The 21,547-nt window shown below is 44.2% G+C and overlaps 1 protein-coding gene across 5 annotated transcripts in view; it reads left to right on the top strand.

Moving 5' to 3' along the window:
- Nucleotides 1–21,547, top strand: part of BTBD8 (BTB domain containing 8) — a 329,622-nt gene that overhangs the window by 120,478 nt on the left and 187,597 nt on the right. The window lies entirely within an intron of this gene.

The following is a 21,547-nucleotide window of genomic DNA, read 5'->3' as shown; positions in this document are numbered from 1 at the left end:
TCCTTCAGCACTGAATAATAAGTTGGAACATACAGGACCTGTATGCATGCACGTGTGTGTTTACATAGAAAGATAGACAAGTGTGTGTGAAAACATTAACTTTAAAAAAGAATTGCAATATGTATTTCTTTTACAGGATTGGTCGGTTAAACTGTATGTTTACTTATTAGTTAAGAGGGCGAATGAACAAAGAACAGACTTGTAATAGTCTCCCCTTGTAAAGATGTAGGTTTTTGTATATAGATTTTGCTTGTAGGTCAAATATAGTTCATTTTAACCTGGTGGATAACTCTGCTACCTTTCTTGTACAAGCTCAACAAAATATAATATAGTTGTCATTTAAATATTAAACATTACCTGTTTCTGCAGGGGGGTACACTGGTATTCCACAGGGTGTAGAGTTGGATGTTGATCCGAGTCACCAACAGGCTAAAAGCTTTGACTGTTCCCAGGATGCACTGCACCGCCTCCTCTAGATAACCCCTCCTCCGTGCACAGGAGCTCAGTTTTATAGTTGGTGCCTGCACAGCAGGTCACTAACAGGTGGGGGCTGCCTTAGGCAGCCCCGAAGAAAAATTTATGTCCAGGGGACATGCTGTGCTGCGGCTCCATCACCTCCCCTATGCGGCGCTGTATGCTCCCACGGGCCTGGTTCCCAGCGGAGACGCACCAGTACTTTGGCATACCGCCGCTGCTCTTCTCCAGGATCACATGGCTACAGGACTTGGGGAGGAGGTAAGAGGGTCCCCGAGGTGGGACCCGCCGGGTGAAATCTCGATTCACGCACTGTCCATGCTGGCGTAGACACTGTACTGCTCAGGGACCCCACTATATCCACCAGGGTAGTCACGGAGCGCATGCATATATTTCACAGGCTACATATAGTACCGGTGTGGTATGAGGTGCCGGCGGCCGGGTTCCCAGCGGCCAGCATACCGGCGCCGGGATCCCGACCGCCGGCTTTCCAATAGCAGGGCGAGTGCAAATTAGCCCCTTGCTGAATACCACCCCCGGTGGTGAAGTCCAGCATTGTGGGGATAGAGCGCTGCCTGTAGCCCCACCCACCAGCTCAGGGCACCATCTTCTGCAGATGCTCCTGCCCTGGAGCTGCTTTCACTTTCCCCTCACTCCCTGCTGAGACCTGGCGCCATTTTTCACTGAAGGGCTGCTCTCTATGGGATTACTGGGTGCGGTCTCCTCTGTATAGCTGCTTGTTCCAGCGCCGTGCTTAGAGGACACTTGAGTATTCTACCTGTCATTTTGACTGTGTAAGTTAAGAAATAAGTGTGCTGCTGACAGAATAGGTGGTACGATTATTCTGTGATATACATCCAGGTCTACTGTGCATTGTTATATCTCTCTGCATATACATATCTACTTTTATATGTAAATTGCTTGTCCAGTGCAGTATTGTGCACATTATGCCTGCATTGTGTTTGTGACCGAGTGCGCCATATAGCTGCTGTGTGTTTTCCTTTAGTGTATCACACCTTTGCTATCACTATATTCTGAGCCCTGTGAGGATAAGTGGGTCAGGGTATATATATATATATATATATATATATATATATATATACACAGTCATGTTCATAAGTTTACATTCTAAGAATGCCAAATTGATTTCTCACAAATATTTAAAATGCCCGCTCTAATATATATTCCAGGTGCATCTTATTACCATGTACGATAAAAGTGCGCTGTACATCGCAAAACACTGTATCCCATAAGAGAAAACAATACACCCACACATTATCTGAGTTCCAAAGCTCATTGATGTATATATTTGTTATTAAAAGGATATGGATTCAATATATATTACAAAGTACAGTATACCTATAGTTACATGATTACAACTCACACAGTAAGCAGTTAAAACTTACAATTACATACAGTTTCAGTTACATACAGTTACATGCCAGCGATCCAATACCATTATCCTTAAGTTATATAAATTCGTCTTTCCATATCACTCTCTCTCTCTCTGTACAGTAATGCTGGGACTCCATCTTCCTCAGACCTTACAGCAACTCTGAGACCAAAACAGGAACTACCTTCCTGTGTGATCAGCAAAATGTGTTAACTAGTTTCTGGGGGAGGGGACTCTCTCATTCATGATTGAGTCACTAGTTTCTTTGTATATGCTGAACAGGTTCAGCCTTGGGGATGTCCAAAGGGGCTGGCCTAAGTTTCCTGTTCATTACCTGTTTTGGAATATCTATTGTTCTAATAAAAGTGATTTTGCTTTTATACATTTAATCATAATTCCGTGTTGCAATGTCCTACAACTTAATAACAAGTATCAAATGAATCCACACATTAATCTGGTCGTTTCAATAGTAAATATGACAGGTCTATCTTGTTTCGTTCAAATAATACACATTCATGACATTAATTCTTTAGATAATTTTAAATCATCCTGATGTCTGGCGCTTGATATTATTATAATTATGTACTGTATGAAATAAGTGTCGAATCCATCTCTGTGGCATGTCTGTGTAAATGCGTGTGTTACCATATATTGCTGTGCTCGCTGCGCATATTTGCAAGTATAGGGACTTAAATGTGTGTAGTTTGTATGTTCTCTTTATGTAATATTTGTTTGACTTCGACAGTCCACCCTTTGGCAGTAAACAATAACTGCCATCAATTATTAACATAAGAAAAATTATTTCATACCATAATCGGTGACCTAGACACAAGTATGTATGCATTTAGCAAATCAGACGCTTGACTATTTTTGGGGAAGACAGGGAGGAGGACGAGACATCCTCTATATGCACTCGGCGGTCACGGGACCACTGGTTGGGTGTGGGACAACATTCAACCTATAGAGTATGCTGGGACAGTGCTTTGGCCTATAATGTCTAATTTGCGACGAACATTTCACACATACATGTACCTACGTCTTTGTACACCGATGTTTGGATTTAATTGAGGTTCTGCTGGGTAGGTGAAGAAGACACAAACAAATCGTGACAGTGACATATAAAATTTTCATGATCTACATATTCCTATCATTTTCTGAACATTGTTTCCATTTCTGGAATGTATGCTAGGTCTGTTTAATCATTGAACAAGGGTTATAAGTAGTGTCCTTCCTAAATAACGTAAACCTTCGGAGTTCGGGGAGAGCCACTCATAAACCTTTCTTCCACATATATTAATGAGCTCTTTATCTGCAATGTGTGAATAGCCATTGTCTGACTGTTCCTGATTACCTCTGAACTCCATAACTACTAGACCTTTGATTTTTCTCTGACTTTAACAAACTGATCGGCTAATCCTGGGATCCTATAAGGAGATCACTCCTTCCTACAGAACCAGTTCCAGTCCCACACTCGACTCATAAAAAAAAAAAAAAACTCACAAAAATAGAATATCCTGAAAAAAAATGTTTGTCAGCGGGAAAGAGAGAAAAGAGAAATAGAACAAAACAACTCTTGTTCATAACAAATCAGTTACAATGATTGGTCTTTCTGCAGTCCTTTAGTATGCTCAGGTAGTGTTTAACAGTGCCGCCTCTCAGTCTTCACGGAACAGAGTCTCTGGTGATACGAGGTTCTCTTTGCCTTGCTCTTTGGACACACAGTTCACTTGGAACACACAGTTCACTTTGCTCTCCACCTTGCTCTTTGAACACACAGTTCACTTGGAACACACAGTTCACTTGGAACACACAGTTCACTTGGAACACACAGTTCACTTGGAACACACAGTTCACAACTCAATGAATGTGAGCAATAAACTACTTTGTCACAAGTTCTCTCCGGGTCAGCGACCTTCTTGCAGTGGGACGAGTGGACCCAAGTCTCTCTTTCGGCGACCTTTAGTGCCGTCAACACATCTTGCTATGGTCCTTCCCACCTGTCTATTAGGCAACCTGAGCGTAAGAACAATCACACAGTCTCTTGGTTCACAATCAAGACAGTTAGCATTTGGCATACCAGCAATCAACAGTTTCAAGTTCTTTTGTCAAGTTCTCAAATGCTGGTTCATCTCAATAAGGTACTGTACTGTCACCTCATTGGTGTATTTCTGATCATTGTGCGGATCAATCATGACATGAGGTTGTCTTCCAAAAACAACCCAAAAAGACACAAATACCAAAACAAAAACAAATTTCGAAGAGGGTGATTCGTCGAGTGAAGATCTGGGAGTGGTTCCGAAGCTACATAATACTAGTGGCAGTATCTATGATCACAATAGTACAATTTCAAGGTTTGCTCCTACTTCTGGAGGTACCATTATCTACACACAAATTTCTGCGCAATTTTCCTTTGCGGTAAACACCGCAGCATCCGTGGCGTGCCTCTACCCAGTTTGAGAAAACATCAGTGCACACCAATACATAACAATAATTCCTAAAGGGTGTTAACTGTACAAAGTCGATTTGTATTTCCTGAAAAGGTCCATCTGCAGGAGGGATATGGGATGGCTCTGTTGGTATTGCTTTACCAATATTCTTCCTCAAGCAAGCAAGACAGGTCATTGCTCTCTTACCTGCATGAGAATAGAATCCTGGCGCACACCAGTAGACTCATCAGCCTGCACCTACCCTTTTTGCCTAGATGAGTCAGACCGTGTGCCACCTCAGCTAGACTTGGAAGGTATGCTCTGGGGGCTATTGGCTTACCGTGTCCACCTGCCCACAGTCCTGAGGACTCCTGGCCATACCCCTTTGTCCTCCAGACTGCCTCTTCCTGCAGGGAACACAAATTTTTGTATCTTAATTTAACTATCGTGTGTTTGCAATGTAGAGTACCATGAGCATAACTCAGAAAAAAAGAAACGTCTCTAGAGAAGAGAGAGAAGAAGAAAATGAAAAAGAAAATGTCAGGTTTGCCATTCACCAACAGGCATATCAGTGTCTATACAAAATTTCCCTTCACCGGTATTCCCATTCTCCACCCTTTGTGCATGACCAGGCACACTGCAGTAATACTGGTGTCATCGTACTGTTGAGATATACTGGGTTTGGGCAGAACTCTGAAGGACCTAGGCATGTGGAGTTTGAACTGTACTTGGGTCCATGTATTGTACCACCCTGTGTGAACGCAAAAGATGAAGAGGAAAACTGTAGAGAAACAGAATAGAGGTTGGTGACAGATGAGTTTGTAGAGGTGGAGAAGATTTTATAAAAATTTGACAACTGGATTGGGCACTACGGGGAAGTGATTCTCTACTTGGTCTATACCCCTTAAAAAAAATTCTGTGCGTCTTATCTCTACTGGGACTATCCCAGCCATCAATCCAGTGTCCTGTCCATCCTAAGTTCATAGGGAACCCGGTATCTGTGAGTTAATTTCCTCTACCTGTGATGGACATGCATCTAGAACAGTGAAATGTAACATTAGTAAGTTGCATTTATTCTGTTCTTCCCATTAACCGAATCTGTGTTTTCTATATTGCTTATGATTCCTTACTATATGTCCCTTGGTCCCGTCTATGTGTTTAATAATGTGGCTTGTGTTTTCTGTCTAGGGGATCTATATTGACTATGTGTCCTAATACTCCTACAATCTCTGGCAAAATGCCCTTCCTTCCTACAAGTGTTACATATTATTGACCATTAGGGATCTGTGGTTTGGACTGATGGGTCTTTCCTGTATGTGCCAGTATACTTACCCTCCTCAACCTCTCCACCTGTTGTTCTTTGCGCCTAGCACTATTCTGGTGATGTTCAATAGCACACTATCTAAAATTAGCTACTGTGACCCCTTTCCAATTTTGCAAAGAAGTCTGCACCCTGACACTCAATGCCTTATTGAGCCCGTCCATTTGCACAGAGACAGCCACCTCCCATTTGCCGAAATTAGTGTTTACCAGTGGTCTTATCCAGATGGAGAGCTTTCTATTACTGCAAGAGACAAAAACAAAAAAAGTTTAACAAGCTACTAGGTCATGCGAAGTATTTCATTCAATCCTTCTCATCCCGTATTAAGGGTCTGTACATGGTCCAACAAACATTTCCAAGCTCATCTTTACTAGGGGCATTACTAGGAATGAATACTTCTTATATGGTAACTGAAAGAAATACCCTGGGGTTACCTTGTCTGTCTCTGTCCGCTCTCCTACTGGCAAATACTAATGTGCGGACAGATTTTTCTCCATTTTTGACGTTACTTTCTTGATTTTTTTGGTTTTACTATGTATGTACACAAATGATACCATACTTACCTGTTCCACTGGTCTCAGCCACTTCCCCCACAGGCTACTGCTCTTCTTTTACCGGTTGGATACTCCTCTGGGTGCATGAGAAATGGCTGAAAACAATCAGGTCACCTTCTCCTCCTAAATAAAACTTCAACATTCATTAGTACATATATAGGTTAGTCATATTTTTCATATTTTTATTATTTTCTATAGTTTGTATGCTGGCCGTAACTGCTTCCACATCTACATAAGGCGGTGTACTTGCATTCTCTTTTCTCTAACGTCCTAAGTGGATGCTGGGGACTCCGTAAGGACCATGGGGAATAGCGGCTCTGCAGGAGACTGGGCACATCTAAAGAAAGCTTTAGGACTATCTGGTGTGCACTGGCTCCTCCCCCTATGACCCTCCTCCAAGCCTCAGTTAGATCTCTGTGCACGAACGAGAAGGGTGCACACTAGGGGCTCTCCTGAGCTTCTTAGTGAAAGTTTTAGTTTAGGTTTTTTATTTTCAGTGAGACCTGCTGGCAACAGGCTCACTGCATCGAGGGACTAAGGGGAGAAGAAGCGAACTCACCTGCGTGCAGAGTGGATTGGGCTTCTTAGGCTACTGGACATTAGCTCCAGAGGGACGATCACAGGCCCAGCTTGGATGGGTCCCAGAGCCGCGCCGCCGGCCCCCTTACAGAGCCAGAAGGCAGAAGAGGTCCGGAAAATCGGCGGCAGAAGACGTCCTGTCTTCAACAAAGCGCACAGCACTGCAGCTGTGCGCCATTGCTCTCAGCACACTTCACACTCCGGTCACTGAGGGTGCAGGGCGCTGGGGGGGGGCGCCCTGAGACGCAATAATAAACACCTTGGATGGCAAAAAATGCATCACATATAGCTCCTGGGCTATATGGATGCATTTAACCCCTGCCAAAATACATAAAAAAACGGGAGATAAGGCCGCCGATAAGGGGGCGGAGCCTATCTCCTCAGCACACTGGCGCCATTTTCCCTCACAGCTCCGTTGGAGGGAAGCTCCCTGGCTCTCCCCTGCAGTCACTACACTACAGAAAGGGTTAAAAAAGAGAGGGGGGCACAAATTAGGCGCAGTATTAACTATACAGCAGCTATAAGGGGAAAAACACTTATATAAGGTTATCCCTATATATATATATATATATATATATATATATATATATATATATATATATATATATATATATATATATATATATATATATATATATAGCGCTCTGGTGTGTGCTGGCAAACTCTCCCTCTGTCTCCCCAAAGGGCTAGTGGGGTCCTGTCCTCTATCAGAGCATTCCCTGTGTGTGTGCTGTATGTCGGTACTTTTGTGTCGACATGTATGAGGAGAAAAATGATGTGGAGACGGAGCAGATTGCCTGTAATAGTGATGTCACCCCCTAGGGGGTCGACACCTGAGTGGATGAACTGTTGGAAGAAATTACGTGACAGTGTCAGCTCTGTATAAAAGACAGTGGTTGACATGAGACAGCCGGCTACTCAGCTTGTGCCTGTCCAGACGTCTCATAGGCCGTCAGGGGCTCTAAAGCGCCCGTTACCTCAGATGGCAGATATAGACGCCGACACGGATACTGACTCCAGTGTCGACGGTGAAGAGACAAATGTGACTTCCAGTAGGGCCACACGTTACATGATTGAGGTAATGAAAAATGTTTTACACATTTCTGATAATACGAGTACCACCAAAAAGGGGTATTATGTTCGGTGAGGAAAAACTACCTGTAGTTTTCCTGAATCTGAGAAATTAAATGAGGTGTGTGATGATGCGTGGGTTTCCCCCGATAACAACTGATAATTTCTAAAATGTTATTGGCATTATATCCTTTCCCGCCAGAGGTTAGGGTGCGTTGGGAAACACCCCCTAGGGTGGATAAAGCGCTCACACGCTTGTAAGTGCTCTATCCTCTCCTGAGATGGCCGCCCTTAAGGATCCTGCTGATAGAAAGCAAGAGGGTATCCTAAAATGTATTTACACACATACTGGTGTTATACTGCGACCAGCAATCGCCTCAGCCTGGATGTGCAGTGCTGGGTTGGCGTGGTCGGATTCCCTGACTGAAAATATTGATACCCTAGATAGGGACAGTATATTTTTGCCTATAGAGCATTTGAAAGATGCATTTCTATATATGCGTGATGCACAGCGGAATATTTGCCGACTGGCATCAAGTCTAAGTGCGTTGTCCATTTCTACCAGTAGAGGGTTATGGACACGTCAGTGGTCAGGTGATGCGTATTCCAAACGGCATTTGGAAGTATTGCCTTATTAAGAGGAGGAGTTATTTGGGGTCGGTCTTTCAGACCTGGTGGCCACGGCAACAGCTGGGAAATCCACGTTTGTACCCCAGGTCGCCTCTCAACATGAGAAGACGCCGTATTATCAGGCGCAGTCTTTTCGTGGATAAGCGGGCAAAAGGTTCCTCATTTCTGCCCCGTGACAGAGGGAGAGGAAAAAGGCTGCAGAAATCAGCCAGTTCCCAGGAACAGAAACCCTCTCCCGCCTCTGCCAAGCCCTCAGTATACGCTGGGGCTTTACAAGCAGAATCAGGCACGGTGGGGGGCCCGTCTCAATGAATTTCAGCGCGCAGTGGGCTCACTCGCAAGTAGACCCCTGGATCCTTCAGGTGATATCTCAGGGGTACAAATTAGAATTCGAGACGTCTCCCCCTCGCCGTTTCCTAAAGTCGGCTTTACCGATGTCTCCTTCTGACAGGGAGACAGTTTTGGAAGCCATTCACAAGCTGTATTCCCAGCAGGTGATAATCAAGGTACCCCTCCTGCAACAGGGAACGGGGTATTATTCCACACTGTTGTGGTACCGAAGCCGGACGGCTCGGTGAGACCGATTCTAAATCTAAAATCTTTGAACACTTACATACAGAGGTTCAAATTCAAGATTGAGTCACTCAGAGCAGTGATTGCGAACCTGGAAGAAGGGGACTACATGATGTCTCGGGACATCAAGGATGCTTACCTTCATGTCAAAATTTACCCTTCTCACCAAGGGTACCTCAGGTTTATGGTACAGAACTGTCACTATCAGTTCAGACGCTGCCGTATGGATGGTCCACGGCACCCCGGGTCTTTACCAAGGTAATGGCCGAAATGATGATATTCCTTCAAAGGGAGGGAATTTTAGTTATCCCTTACTTGGACGATTCCCTGATAAGGGTAAGATCCAGGGAACAGTTGGAGATCGGTGTAGCACTATCTCAGGTAGTGTTGCTGCACAATATTCCAAAATCGCAGCTGGTTCCGACGACTTGTCTTCTGTTCCTAGGGATGATCCTGGACACAGTCCAGAAAAAGGTGTTTCTCCCGGAGGAGAAAGCCAGGGAGTTATCCGAGCTAGTCAGGAACCTCCTAAAACCGAGCCAACTCTCAGTGCATCAATGCACAAGGGTTCTGGGTAAAATGGTGGCTTCCTACGAAGCAATCCCATTCGGCAGATTCCACGCAAGAACTTTCCAGTGGGACCTGCTAGACAAATGGTCCGGGTCGCATCTTCAGATGCATCAGCGGATAACCCTGTCACCAAGGACAAGGGTGTCCCTCCTGTGGTGGTTGCAGAGTGCTCATCTTCTAGAGGGCCGCAGATTCGGCATTCAGGACTGGGTCCTGGTAACCACGGATGCCAGCCTGCGAGGCTGGGGAGCAGTCACACAGGGAAGGAATATCCAGGACTTATGGTCAAGCCTGGAGACATCACTTCACATAAATATCCTGAAGCTAAGGGACATTTACAATGCTCTAAGCTTAGCAAGACCTCTGCTTCAAGGTCAGCCGGTGTTGATCCAGTCGGACAACATCACGGCAGTCACCCACGTAAACAGACAGGGTGGCACAAGAAGCAGGAGGGCAATGGCAGAAGCTGCAAGGATTCTTCGCTGGGCGGAAAATCATGTGATAGCACTGTCAGCAGTATTCATTCCGGGAGTGGACAACTGGGAAGCAGACTTCCTCAGCACGACCTCCACCCGGGAGAGTGGGGACTTCACCCAGAAGTCTTCCACATGATTATAAACCGTTGGGAAAAACTCGACAGGTATTGCGCCAGGTCCAGGGACCCTCAGGCAATAGCTGTAGACGCTCTGGTAACACCGTGGGTGTACCAGTCAGGGTATGTGTTCCCTCCTCTGCCTCTCATACCCAAGGTACTGAGATTGATAAGATGGAGAGGAGTAAGCACTATATTCGTGGTTCCGGATTGGCCAAGAAGGATTTGGTAACCGGAACTTCAAGAGATGCTCACGGAGGATCCGTGGCCTCTACCTCTAAGAAGGGACCTGCTCCAGCAAGGACCCTGTCTGTTCCAAGACTTACCGCGGCTGCGTTTGACGGCATGGCGGTTGAACGCCGGATCCTGAAGGAAAAAAGGCATTCCGGATGAAGTCATCCCTATCCTGATCAAAGCCAGGAAGGATGTAACCGCAAAAACATTATCACCGCAATTGGCGAAAATATGTTGCGGGGTGCGAGGCCAGTAAGGCCCGACGGTGGAAATTCAACTGGGTCGATTCCTACATTTCCTGCAAACAGGAGTGTCTATGGGCCTGAAATTGGGGTCCATTAAGGTTCAAATTTCGGCCCTGTCAATTTTCTTCCAAAAAGAACTAGCTTCAGTCCCTGAAGTTCAGACGTTTGTAAAAGGGGTACTGCATATACAGCCTCCTTTTGTGCCTCCAGTGGCACTTTGGGATCTCAATGTAGTTTTGGGTTCCAAAAGTCACATTGGTTTGAACCACTTAAATCTGTGGAGTTAAAATATCTCACATGGAAAGTGGTCATGCTGTTGGCCCTGGCCTGGGCCAGGCGCGTGTCAGAATTGGCGGCTTTATCCTGAAAAAGCCCTTATCTGATGTTCCATTCGGACAGGGCGGAATTGAGGACTCGTCCTCAGTTTCTCCCTAAGGTAGTTTCAGCGTTTCACCTGAACCAACCTATTTGTGGTGCCTGCGGCTACTAGGGACTTGGAGGACTCCAAGTTGCTAGACGTTGTCAGGGCCCTGAAAATGTTTCCAGGAGGGCTGGAGTCAGGAAATCTGACTCGCTGTTTATCCTGTATGCACCCAACAAGCTGGGTGCTCCTGCTTCTAAGCAGACTATTGCTCGTTGGATTTGTAGTACAATTCAGCTTGCACATTCTGTGGCAGGCCTGCCACAGCCAAAAATCTGTAAATGCCCACTCCACAAGGAAGGTGGGCTCATCTTGGGCGACTGCCCGAGGGGTCTCGGCTTTACAACTTTGCCGAGCAGCTACTTGGTCAGGAGCAAATGCGTTTGTAAAATTATACAAAATTGATATCCTGGCTGAGGAGGACCTGGAGTTCTCTCATTTGGTGCTGCAGAGTCATCCGCACTCTCCCGCCCGTTTGGGAGCTTTGGTATAATCCCCATGGTCCTTACGGAGTCCCCAGCATCCACTTAGGACGTTAGAGAAAATAAGAATTTACTTACCGATAATTCTATTTCTCATAGTCCGTAGTGGATGCTGGGCGCCCATCCCAAGTGCGGATTGTCTGCAATACTTGTACATAGTTATTGTTACAAAAATCGGGTTATTATTGTTGTGAGCCATCTTTCAGAGGCTCCTCTGTTATCATGCTGTTAACTGGGTTCAGATCACAGGTTATACGGTGTGATTGGTGTGGCTGGTATGAGTCTTACCCGGGATTCAAAATCCTTCCTTATTGTGTACGCTCGTCCGGGCACAGTATCCTAACTGAGGCTTGGAGGAGGGTCATAGGGGGAGGAGCCAGTGCACACCAGATAGTCCTAAAGCTTTCTTTAGATGTGCCCAGTCTCCTGCGGAGCCGCTATTCCCCATGGTCCTTACGGAGTCCCCAGCATCCACTACGGACTATGAGAAATAGAATTATCGGTAAGTAAATTCTTATTTTATTTTATTTTCCTACTTATTTATTGTTGCTACAAGTTCAAACAGTTCTTATATTTCTATTCTTGTCTTACATGATTTTGATTAAACATACCACCTGCAATACCTTTCGATCAAACTCACCAACCCCTCTTGCTGCCACAGGTTTAAACAATTTGTATGTCTGACCCTTTGTTTTCGGGATTTTACCAGACATATTCTTATCCTTAAGTTCTGCAATACCTCTGGTTCAAAGCTGCCCACCCTAGGGAATGGTTCCCTATCTTTGTTAGTCATACATACCCATTCATTGCAAAAGCCTCCGTGTGTGAACCATACTTTTCACACATAATAAACCTTGCTGACCTTCTCGGTCGCAAATCTGACCTTTTCGGTCCCACTTCTTCAGCCTGAACCCTAGCTACTGAACGCCCACTGCTTGTGCAATTGGATCCCATTGCAGACTTTTTGCCAATAAACGCAATCCCCAATGCACACCGCAGATAGACGGTGAAAGAAACCTAGCGCTTTCACTCGCTCCTTCTCCACTGAGTACCACGACTCACTGCAATAGTGAACACCGCGAACTCAGCGAGGCCCTATCTGGTTTCTATTTACTGGAAGTGTTTAGGAGTGACTTACCTATTCCAGTAAATATACACCGCTGGAGATTATCCTGAGAGAGACCAGCGAAAACTCCCTATAACCTTATACACAAATCACACTTGCATATGCTCTATATAGCGCTAATAATACAGCGATTTTACGCAAAGGGGTATCCAGTTGCGCTGTATATATATCGCACCCACAAATGCGCGGTCCAATCGCACAGCGTATAGGTACTTGTTACCTATCTGCCGTACAATCACGGGTTGATGTACAAACTGCGACCCTCAGCCCGGAGCGTAATACAAAAACCTTTTTACTTCAATACTTCGCAATACAATGCACTATCATGCTCCTCTACAAATCACCTCACGATTTGCGTATTTCAATCTATATTAACGTGAGTCAGCCGCCTCACGCCACCAAGTTTCTACTTACTTGGTGTACCACGGGACCCGATTTCCGGAGTTCAATACGTTCACTCTTACATTCGCTCTCTCAATTACACTGTCTTTTTTTATGTACAGAAAATTTTGATTCATTCAGATAAGCAGCTTTACCCCAGAGGCAATACAGTTTTTAAACTAAATTTAGAGTAACCTGCTTTTGAAATCTGATAGTTATGTGCTATTGTATTAAATGTCTACTATCCCACCTTTGAACTAAACGACACTATTGTATAATTTGTACTTAGCGCCCTCATTCTTACGCACTTTGCGCAAACACGCGACCGTGCGCGTCTCTTACGCTGCGTGCAAAGTCCTTTACTTTGCCCGAGACACGTGTACAAAGCCCTGCGTCCGCAATAAAACAAATCACACAGCTTCTATAAATGTGAGCAATACTAACTACTATTGCCCACTAGACACAACTTGTTCTCTATAAACTTTTATGCAGACCTGCGTTTGTGTCTTTATACTTACTTCCTTAAACACTGTTATTTTAGTTTTAACTATATAGCAACAAATGTATCCTATTTCACACAGATCTATAATGACTAGCAATAATCAATAATTTAATGATATGATTCAGATTGGATAGCTATCTTGCAGAACATACATTGATATAAATATACACATAATTATAATAATATTATATATATGTACCATTCACTGGTGTCCTATGAGACTCATTTACCCATTCAGTGCTTCTAATTTGCATATCAACAGAGGTTCATATGCCTGTTGAAGAGGGTAGTGGGACAGGTTAATTAACATTTCAATGGCTATCCTAAACTAGCAAGCAGAGTTAACTGAATCCTAGAGGTAAAAGAAAAAAACCTTTTTTTATATATGTGTGTAATTCTTACACTAAGTATTCATCTATTAACTCTCACTAGGCCCAGCTGAAACTATTTGTAATTGACTATGGCATGGGTTAAATAAATGCATTGGTAACTCATAAATTGTGTTTGATGTGACCAAGGAAAGCTGATTATTCTGAGCAGTGAAAATCGGCCATTTAGAAAATGACCTTCCCAAAATGGCCGCTGCTCCTCCCCCTTCCACATCCATGAAGATTACACAAAATGGTGGACTGGCCATGTGGTTAGTCCAAAATGGAGGACAGACCATGCGGCTTCCTTTGTCACAAAGAAATCACACATCATAAAAGCACCAGAAGTTATTTTAGGCCTGAGTTAAAAATAAAAACTATATCAAGGCTATGCAGCAACTTTTAAATATATTTTTAAACTTACTTAAACGGATAAACAGTCCAATCTGAATCAAACACAATATGACTTATTTGAACCTTGTTTTGCAACAATAAAATTACATTTTAGCATCTTAAATATTATGAAAAACGCTTTGTCCCTTGAAATTTCATATCATTGGCTTACTGATAACACAACAATACATTAACGTGGATGTTATTTTCATCAGCTTCGCAATACGTCCATTGGAGACGGTCAATTACAGCCGCGTTTGTAATGTACAGTGCATTATTAAGACCCTGATATCCCGGACGAGCCCCCATCTAAGAATGCCAAATTGATTTCTCACAAATTATTTAAAATGCCCGCTCTAATATATATTGCAGACGCCAGGCGCATCTTATTACCATATACGATAAAAGTGCGCTGTACATCGCAAAACACTGTATCCCATAAGAGAAAACAATACACCCACACACCCACACATTATCTGAGTTCCAAAGCTCATTGATGTATATATTTGTTATTAAAAGGATATGGATTCAATATATATTACAAAGTACAGTATACCTATAGTTACATGAATACAACTCACACAGTAAGCAGTTAAAACATAGTTACATACAATTACATACAGTTACATGCCAGCGATACAATACCATTATCCTAAAGTTATATAAATTCGTCTTTCCATATCACTCTCTCTCTCTGTACAGTAATGCTGGGACTCCATCTTCCTCTGAGACCTTACAACAACTCTGAGACCAAAACAGGAACTACGTTCCTGTGTGATCAGTGTGTTTTCGAGTTTCTGGGGGAGGGATTCACGATGAGTCACCAGTTCCTTTGTATGTGCTGAACAGGCTCAGCCCTAGGGACGTCCAAAGGGGCTGGCCTGAGCTTCCTGTCCACTGTCCTATTCGGAACATCCATTGTTCTAACAAAAGTGATTTTAGCTTTTATACATTTAATCATAACTATCTGTCACAATGTCCTACAACTTAATAACAAGTATCAAATTAATCTACACATTAAGCTGGTTGTTTTAATAGTAAATATGACTGGTCTATCTTGCTTCGTTCAAATAATACACATTCATGACATTAATTAATTAGATATAATTTTAAATTATCATGATGTCTAGCGCTTGATATTATTATAATTATGTACTGTATGAAATAAGTGTCGAATCCATCTCTGTGGCATGTCCGTGTAAATGCGTGTGTTACCATCTATGGCTATGCTCGCTGCGCGTATTTGCAAGTATAGCGACTCCTAATGTGTGTAGTTTGTATGCTCTCTTTATGTAATATTTTTGACTTCGACAATACCCTAGCAGAATTTGTGATTTTCTAGCCATTTGTCAGAGAATATGAATGATAACTCACAAACTTTTCTTTCACTCATGGTTAGTGGGTGGGTGAAGCCATTTATTGTCAAACAACTGTGTTTACTCTTTTTAAATCATAATGACAACAGAGACTACCCAAATGACCCTTATCAAAAGTTTACATACCCTGGAGATTTTGGCCTGATAACATGCACACAAGTTGACACAAACGGGTTTGAATGGCTACTAAAGGTAACCATCCTCACCTGTGATCTGTTTGCTTGTAATCAGTGTGTGTGTGTGTGTGTGTGTGTGTGTGTGTGTGTGTGTGTATATAAAAGGTCAATGAGTTTCTGGACTCCTGGAAGACCCTTGCATCTTTCATCCAGTGCTGCACTGACATGTCTGGATTCTGACTGAATCATGGGGAAAGCAAAAGAATTGTCAAAGGATCTGCGGGAAAAGGTAATTGAACTGCATAAAACAGGAAAGGGATATAAAAAGATATCCAAGCAATTGAGAATGCCAATCAGCAGTGTTCAAACTCTAATTAAGAAGTGGAAAATGAGGGATTCTGTGGAAACCAAATCACGGTCATGTAGACCAACAAAAATTTCAGCCACAACTGCCAGGAAAATTGTTCGGGATGCAAAGAAAAATCCACAGATAACTTCAGCCGAAATACAGGACTCTCTGGAAAAAAAGTGGTGTGGTTGTTTCAAGATGCACAATAAGGAGGCATTTGAAGAAAAATGGGCTGCATGGTCGAGTCGCCAGAAGAAAGCCATTACTACGCAAATGCCACAAAGCATCCCGCTTACAATACTCCAAACAGCACAGAGACAAGCCTCAAAACTTCTGGAACAAAGTCATTTGGAGTGATGAGACCAAAATTTAACTTTTTGGCCATTTGGAGAGGAGTCAACAAGGCCTTTGATGAAAGGTACACCATTCCTACTGTGAAACACTGAGGTGGATCGCTGATGTTTAGGGCATGTGTGAGCTACAAAGGCACTGGAAACTTGGTCAAAATTGATGGCAAGATGAATGCAGCATGTTATCAGAAAACACTGAAGGAAAATTTGCACTCATCAGCCCGGAAGCTGCGCATGGGACGTTGCAACATGACCAGGCCAAGTCGACCTGTCATTGGCTACAGCAGAATAAAGTGAAGGTTCTGAAGTGGCCATCTCAGTCTCCTGACCTCAATATCATTGAGCCACTCTGGGGAGATCTCAAACGTGCAGTTCATGCATGACAGCCCAAGAATTTACAGGAACTAGAGGCTTTTTGCCAAGAAGAATGGGCAGCTTTACCATCTGAGAAAATAAAGAGCCTCATCCACAGCTACCAAAAAAGACTTCAAGCTGTCATTGATGTTAAAGGGGGCAATGCACGGTATTAAGAACTGGGGTATGTGAACTTTTGATCAGGGTCATTTGGGTACTTTCTGTTGTCATTATGATTTAAAAAGAGTAAACACAGTTGTTTGACAATAAATGGCTTCACCCAACCACTAACCATGAGTGAAAGAAAAGTTTGTGAGTTATCATTCATATTCTCTGACAAATGGGCAGAAAATCACAAATTCTACTAGGGTATGTAATCTTATGAGCACAACTATGTGTGTGTGTGTGTGTGTGTGTGTGTGTGTAACAGCCCATACCGATTTATTTCTCGGTTTGTGTCCTGCTTTTATTAGCACATAAATCAGGGGATTACGGTATTCGTATTGTTTGCCCCGCGGCTACATTCCTCATAATGTCTGCCACACAGGGTGGGAATTCTGCGGACGCTCCTGCCTCAGGCAGTGCTGATCACACGGATTTACCAGGGGGGGGGACCAGTTTGTTGGGGATGTGGGTGCTGGGTCCCTTACCTCTCCCCCTCCACCTGTAGCACCCGTGGCCAATCAAGAGCCACCCTGGGCTACCTTCTCTTGTATGTTACATACTTTGGTAACACGTCTTACACCCCCTGTGGGACTTCCAGTGCCATTTCAGCCACAAATTGTCCCTGTAGCAAATCTGCCTTGGGCGGACACACTATCTAACCAGATACAGGTTTTAAATAAATCTTTGGTTAAACAGAAGTCTACACCTTAGCCCTCTGGGGCTAAGGGGCCCTCTAAGCGTGTGGTTTCCTCCTCTCAATCCACTCAGGTTTCAGATACTTCTGATGAGGATGGGGCCTATACTGATCCGATTGATTCTGACTTGGCGGCCTCTGATGGGGAGCATGTCACTCAGGTTGATGTCCCTGGCTTAGTGGAAGCTATCAAAATGGTTCTCCAGATTGATGATGAAGCTGATCCCACTATTGCATAAAAAAAAAAAGCCTGATAAATGCAAGCATCATAAAGTGGCTAAAGTAGTTTCTGCAGCGAGGTACACTGATTCCACAGGGAATTACATCGGGGTTTAGAGTTGGATCTTGATCTGAAGCACCAACAGGCTAAAAGCTTTGACTGTTCCCAGGATGCATAGCGCCACCTCCTCTATATCCCCGCCTCCATGCACTGGCGTTCATTTTGTAAGTTGGTGCCAGCAGTGCAGGCAGCTAATAGGGAGGGCTGCGCTGAGCAGCCCTGAAAAGAGCTTTTTGAAGAAAGAAGACTTCAAGGGCCGCAGCACAGGCACTTAGAAGTGCTATATGTCAGTATGACATATCGTGCTGCGGCTCCCTCACCTCCCCCAGTGGCGCTGTATACTCCCGCTCCCTGATTGCCGGGTACTTACAGCGGAGGGCTCCGGTCTCATCAGGCACACACTCGCCGCTGCTCTCCTGGATCGCGTGGCCGCATCTACAGGGAGGAGATAACACATATTGCTATCCCTATATTCTGTACCCTGAAGGGGGCTAAGTGCATCAGGGTTCTCATGATATAGTGTCTCACAGGATATACTACTTTGGTATTTTTCTCTGTGTGTTTCAGTCACCATATACCTCTTAGAGTCTCTGTTTGTGCTCGGCTTTGCAGTCACACTAAACAGGGGGTTTTTGTCAGGTATTTTGTCTGCTTTTATTGTACTATTACACCCTAAGGTTACGCTTACAAATAATGTCTGCTAAACAGGGTGGTAGATCCATGGCTGATCCTGCACCGTGCAGTGCTGACGCCACGTATTGCTCAGAGGAATACATTGCAGCTGAGGGTTAAGGTACTGGGGGTTCTATACCCCTCAGTCAGTCTGAAGCACCGTGGGCACACCAAGATGGCTGCCTTTTCTATTTTACGGACTACTCTAGTAACTAGACTTGCGCCCCCTGTGGGACCTCCCGTGCCATTACAGCCACATATTGTCCCTGCAGTTAATCCGCCGTGGGCAGATAATCTGTCCTCTTAGTTACAGCAATTAAATCATTCTTTTGCAAAACAAAAACCTAACCCTCGCCCGCCTAATATCAAGGGGTCCTCTAAGCGGGCCATTACTTCCTCACAATCCACACATGTTTCGGATAATACCTCTAAGAAACCTGATAAATTCAAGCGTCCGAAGGTTACTAAATTAGTTTTACCCCATTGTGACCATTTGGTTGACATACGTCTGGAATCCTGGGAGTATCCAGGAAAGAAGTTCTGTCTGTCTAAGAAGATGCTAGCTTGTTATCCCCTCGCTGCAGAGTTAAGTAAAAATGGGAAACACCGCCGCCGGTGGACTCGCAGGTCACGCATCTGATGGTGTCATCTGCTCTGCCTGTCATTACCGTCACCTCTCTGTAGGAACCGACTGATAAGCTTGTGGAGGGTTGCTTGAAGTCTATTTACACTCTTGCAGCTTCTTGGGCTGCAAAAGCTATTGAAGCCTGGTTTCAGAAAGTTGAAGCGAAACTACCATCTAATTTTCCTGATAATGTTAGACCGTGTCTTTCATATATTATTACAGCCTCTCATTATATTCAGGAGGCGGCATCTGATGCTGGTGTCCTTGAGGCCAAAGCGTCTACTACGTCCATTCTGGCTCGCTGTATTCTCTGGTTGCAGTCCTTGTCTGTAGATCTGGACTCTAAAAAGACCTTGGAGGTGATCCCCTTTAAGAGAAACATCCTTTTTGGGGAGGATCTCGCTCCTTTTGACCTTCAAGTAAAGCAAAGGGTCAGGCGTACCCGAAACAGGCTCGCACTTCCAAATCCACTAAGCCCAAACTTAAACGTTCCTGGGCTGCCCATCAGCCTGCTTCCAAAACAGACAAGCCTGCTGCATGACTGGGCAGGCCTCCTCCTGGGGGACCCCAGGGTGGGAGGCCGACTTCTGCGGTTTGCTCAGGTATGGTTACAGACCACTTCGGACGCCTGGGTACAGGAAGTCGTCACGGATACGCCATCTCTTTCAAGAAACGTCCCCCTCACCAGTTTTGCTCAACAAACATCCCTTCAGATCTGGTAAAAGCAAAAACTCTCCATTTGGTGGTACAATCCCTCCTAGACACAGGGGTGATAGTGCCGGTGCCTCTGGCTTAGAGAGGCAGGGGGTACTATTCAACATTGTTCCTAGTTCTGAAACCAAATGGCATACAGCTAATCAGCAGATTGCCAGGACGTTGCGCTCGCTGATTGGCTGAAGAGACCTTTCTGTGACAGCAGTCACGGGGGGGGTCTCTGCATTCGGGGGAAAGGGGTCCCATGTGTAAACATGGGACCCCTTTCAGTCCGTTTGGTCCGGGTGTTCGTTTTTTTTTTTTTGCCAAGTACGTGGATTATAATCTGGATACTGGATTGAGGCGAGTATAATTTTATTCACAGGTACACGTGGATTCTACTTGGACAAGTGGACAGAGGTCGGCGTGTGAACATAGGTAAGTATGTATGTGTCGACATGTGTGAAATAAAGTTTTACTATCACAGTGTGCGTGTCCTGTTTTTATTTGGGTAATTTTTTTCCAGTAGAACTACAGGTACCAGCGGGCCCATTTTTCTCCCGCATGCTGGTACTTGTGGTTCTCCAAGTACCAGCTTGCGGGGGAGGCTTGCTGGGACTTGTAGTACTACTGGAAAAAAACAATATTCTTTCAATTTTCTCAAGGCTATCAGCCCCCCATCCGCAGCCCTTGGATGGGGGGGGACAGCCTCGGGCTTCACCCCTGGCCCTTGGGTAGCTGGGGGGGGACCCCTTGATATAAGGGGTCCCCACTCCTCCAGGGTACCCCGGCCAGGGGTGACTAGTTGGATATTTAATGCCACGGCCGCAGGGTGCTGTATAAAAGTGACCCCCGGCTGTGGCATTATCTGTCCAGCTAGTGGAGCCCGATGCTGGTGTAAAAAATACGGGGGACCCCTACTCTTTTTGTCCCCCGTATTTTTTGCACCAGGCGCAGAGCCCGGTGCTGGTTTTAAAAATACGGGGGATCCCCTGTCAGTTTTTTCCCCGGATTTTTAGAACCAGGACCGGCTCGAAGAGCCCGAGGCTGGTTATGCTTTGGAGGGGGGACCCCACGCAATTTTTTTTTCTGATTTTTACCATTCCATTTAAAAAAAATATATATATATATATATATATATATATATATATATATATATATATATATATATATATTTAAAAATATATAAATAATACTTGTGCCTCCAAAATAGACAAACCAAGTACCTAATCCCTTCTAATATAAATAGATATGCTATGTTTTTAATTTTTTTTTTAAAGACATAAACATGTTTTTAATTTTTTTTATTAGATTCCGCCACCAAAGTGTGGCGGATTGAAAATGACGAATTTACTGTCTAAAAGCACTGTTGTCGAATTTCCAAACTTCAATTGAATATACTTTTGTCGAATTTCCGCATTTGTACCATTGCAGAAATGTCGAATTTGACAAATGTCGAATTTCAAAAAGTCGAATTTGGAAAGTCCGTTTTTTTTGACGGAAAGTACTGAATTGCATTGTCATTTTTTTTTTTTTTT

The sequence above is a fragment of the Pseudophryne corroboree genome, chromosome 9 (genome assembly GCF_028390025.1).
Source record: "Pseudophryne corroboree isolate aPseCor3 chromosome 9, aPseCor3.hap2, whole genome shotgun sequence".
NCBI lineage: Eukaryota > Metazoa > Chordata > Amphibia > Anura > Myobatrachidae > Pseudophryne > Pseudophryne corroboree.
This window is presented reverse-complemented; position numbering and strand designations above follow the sequence as displayed.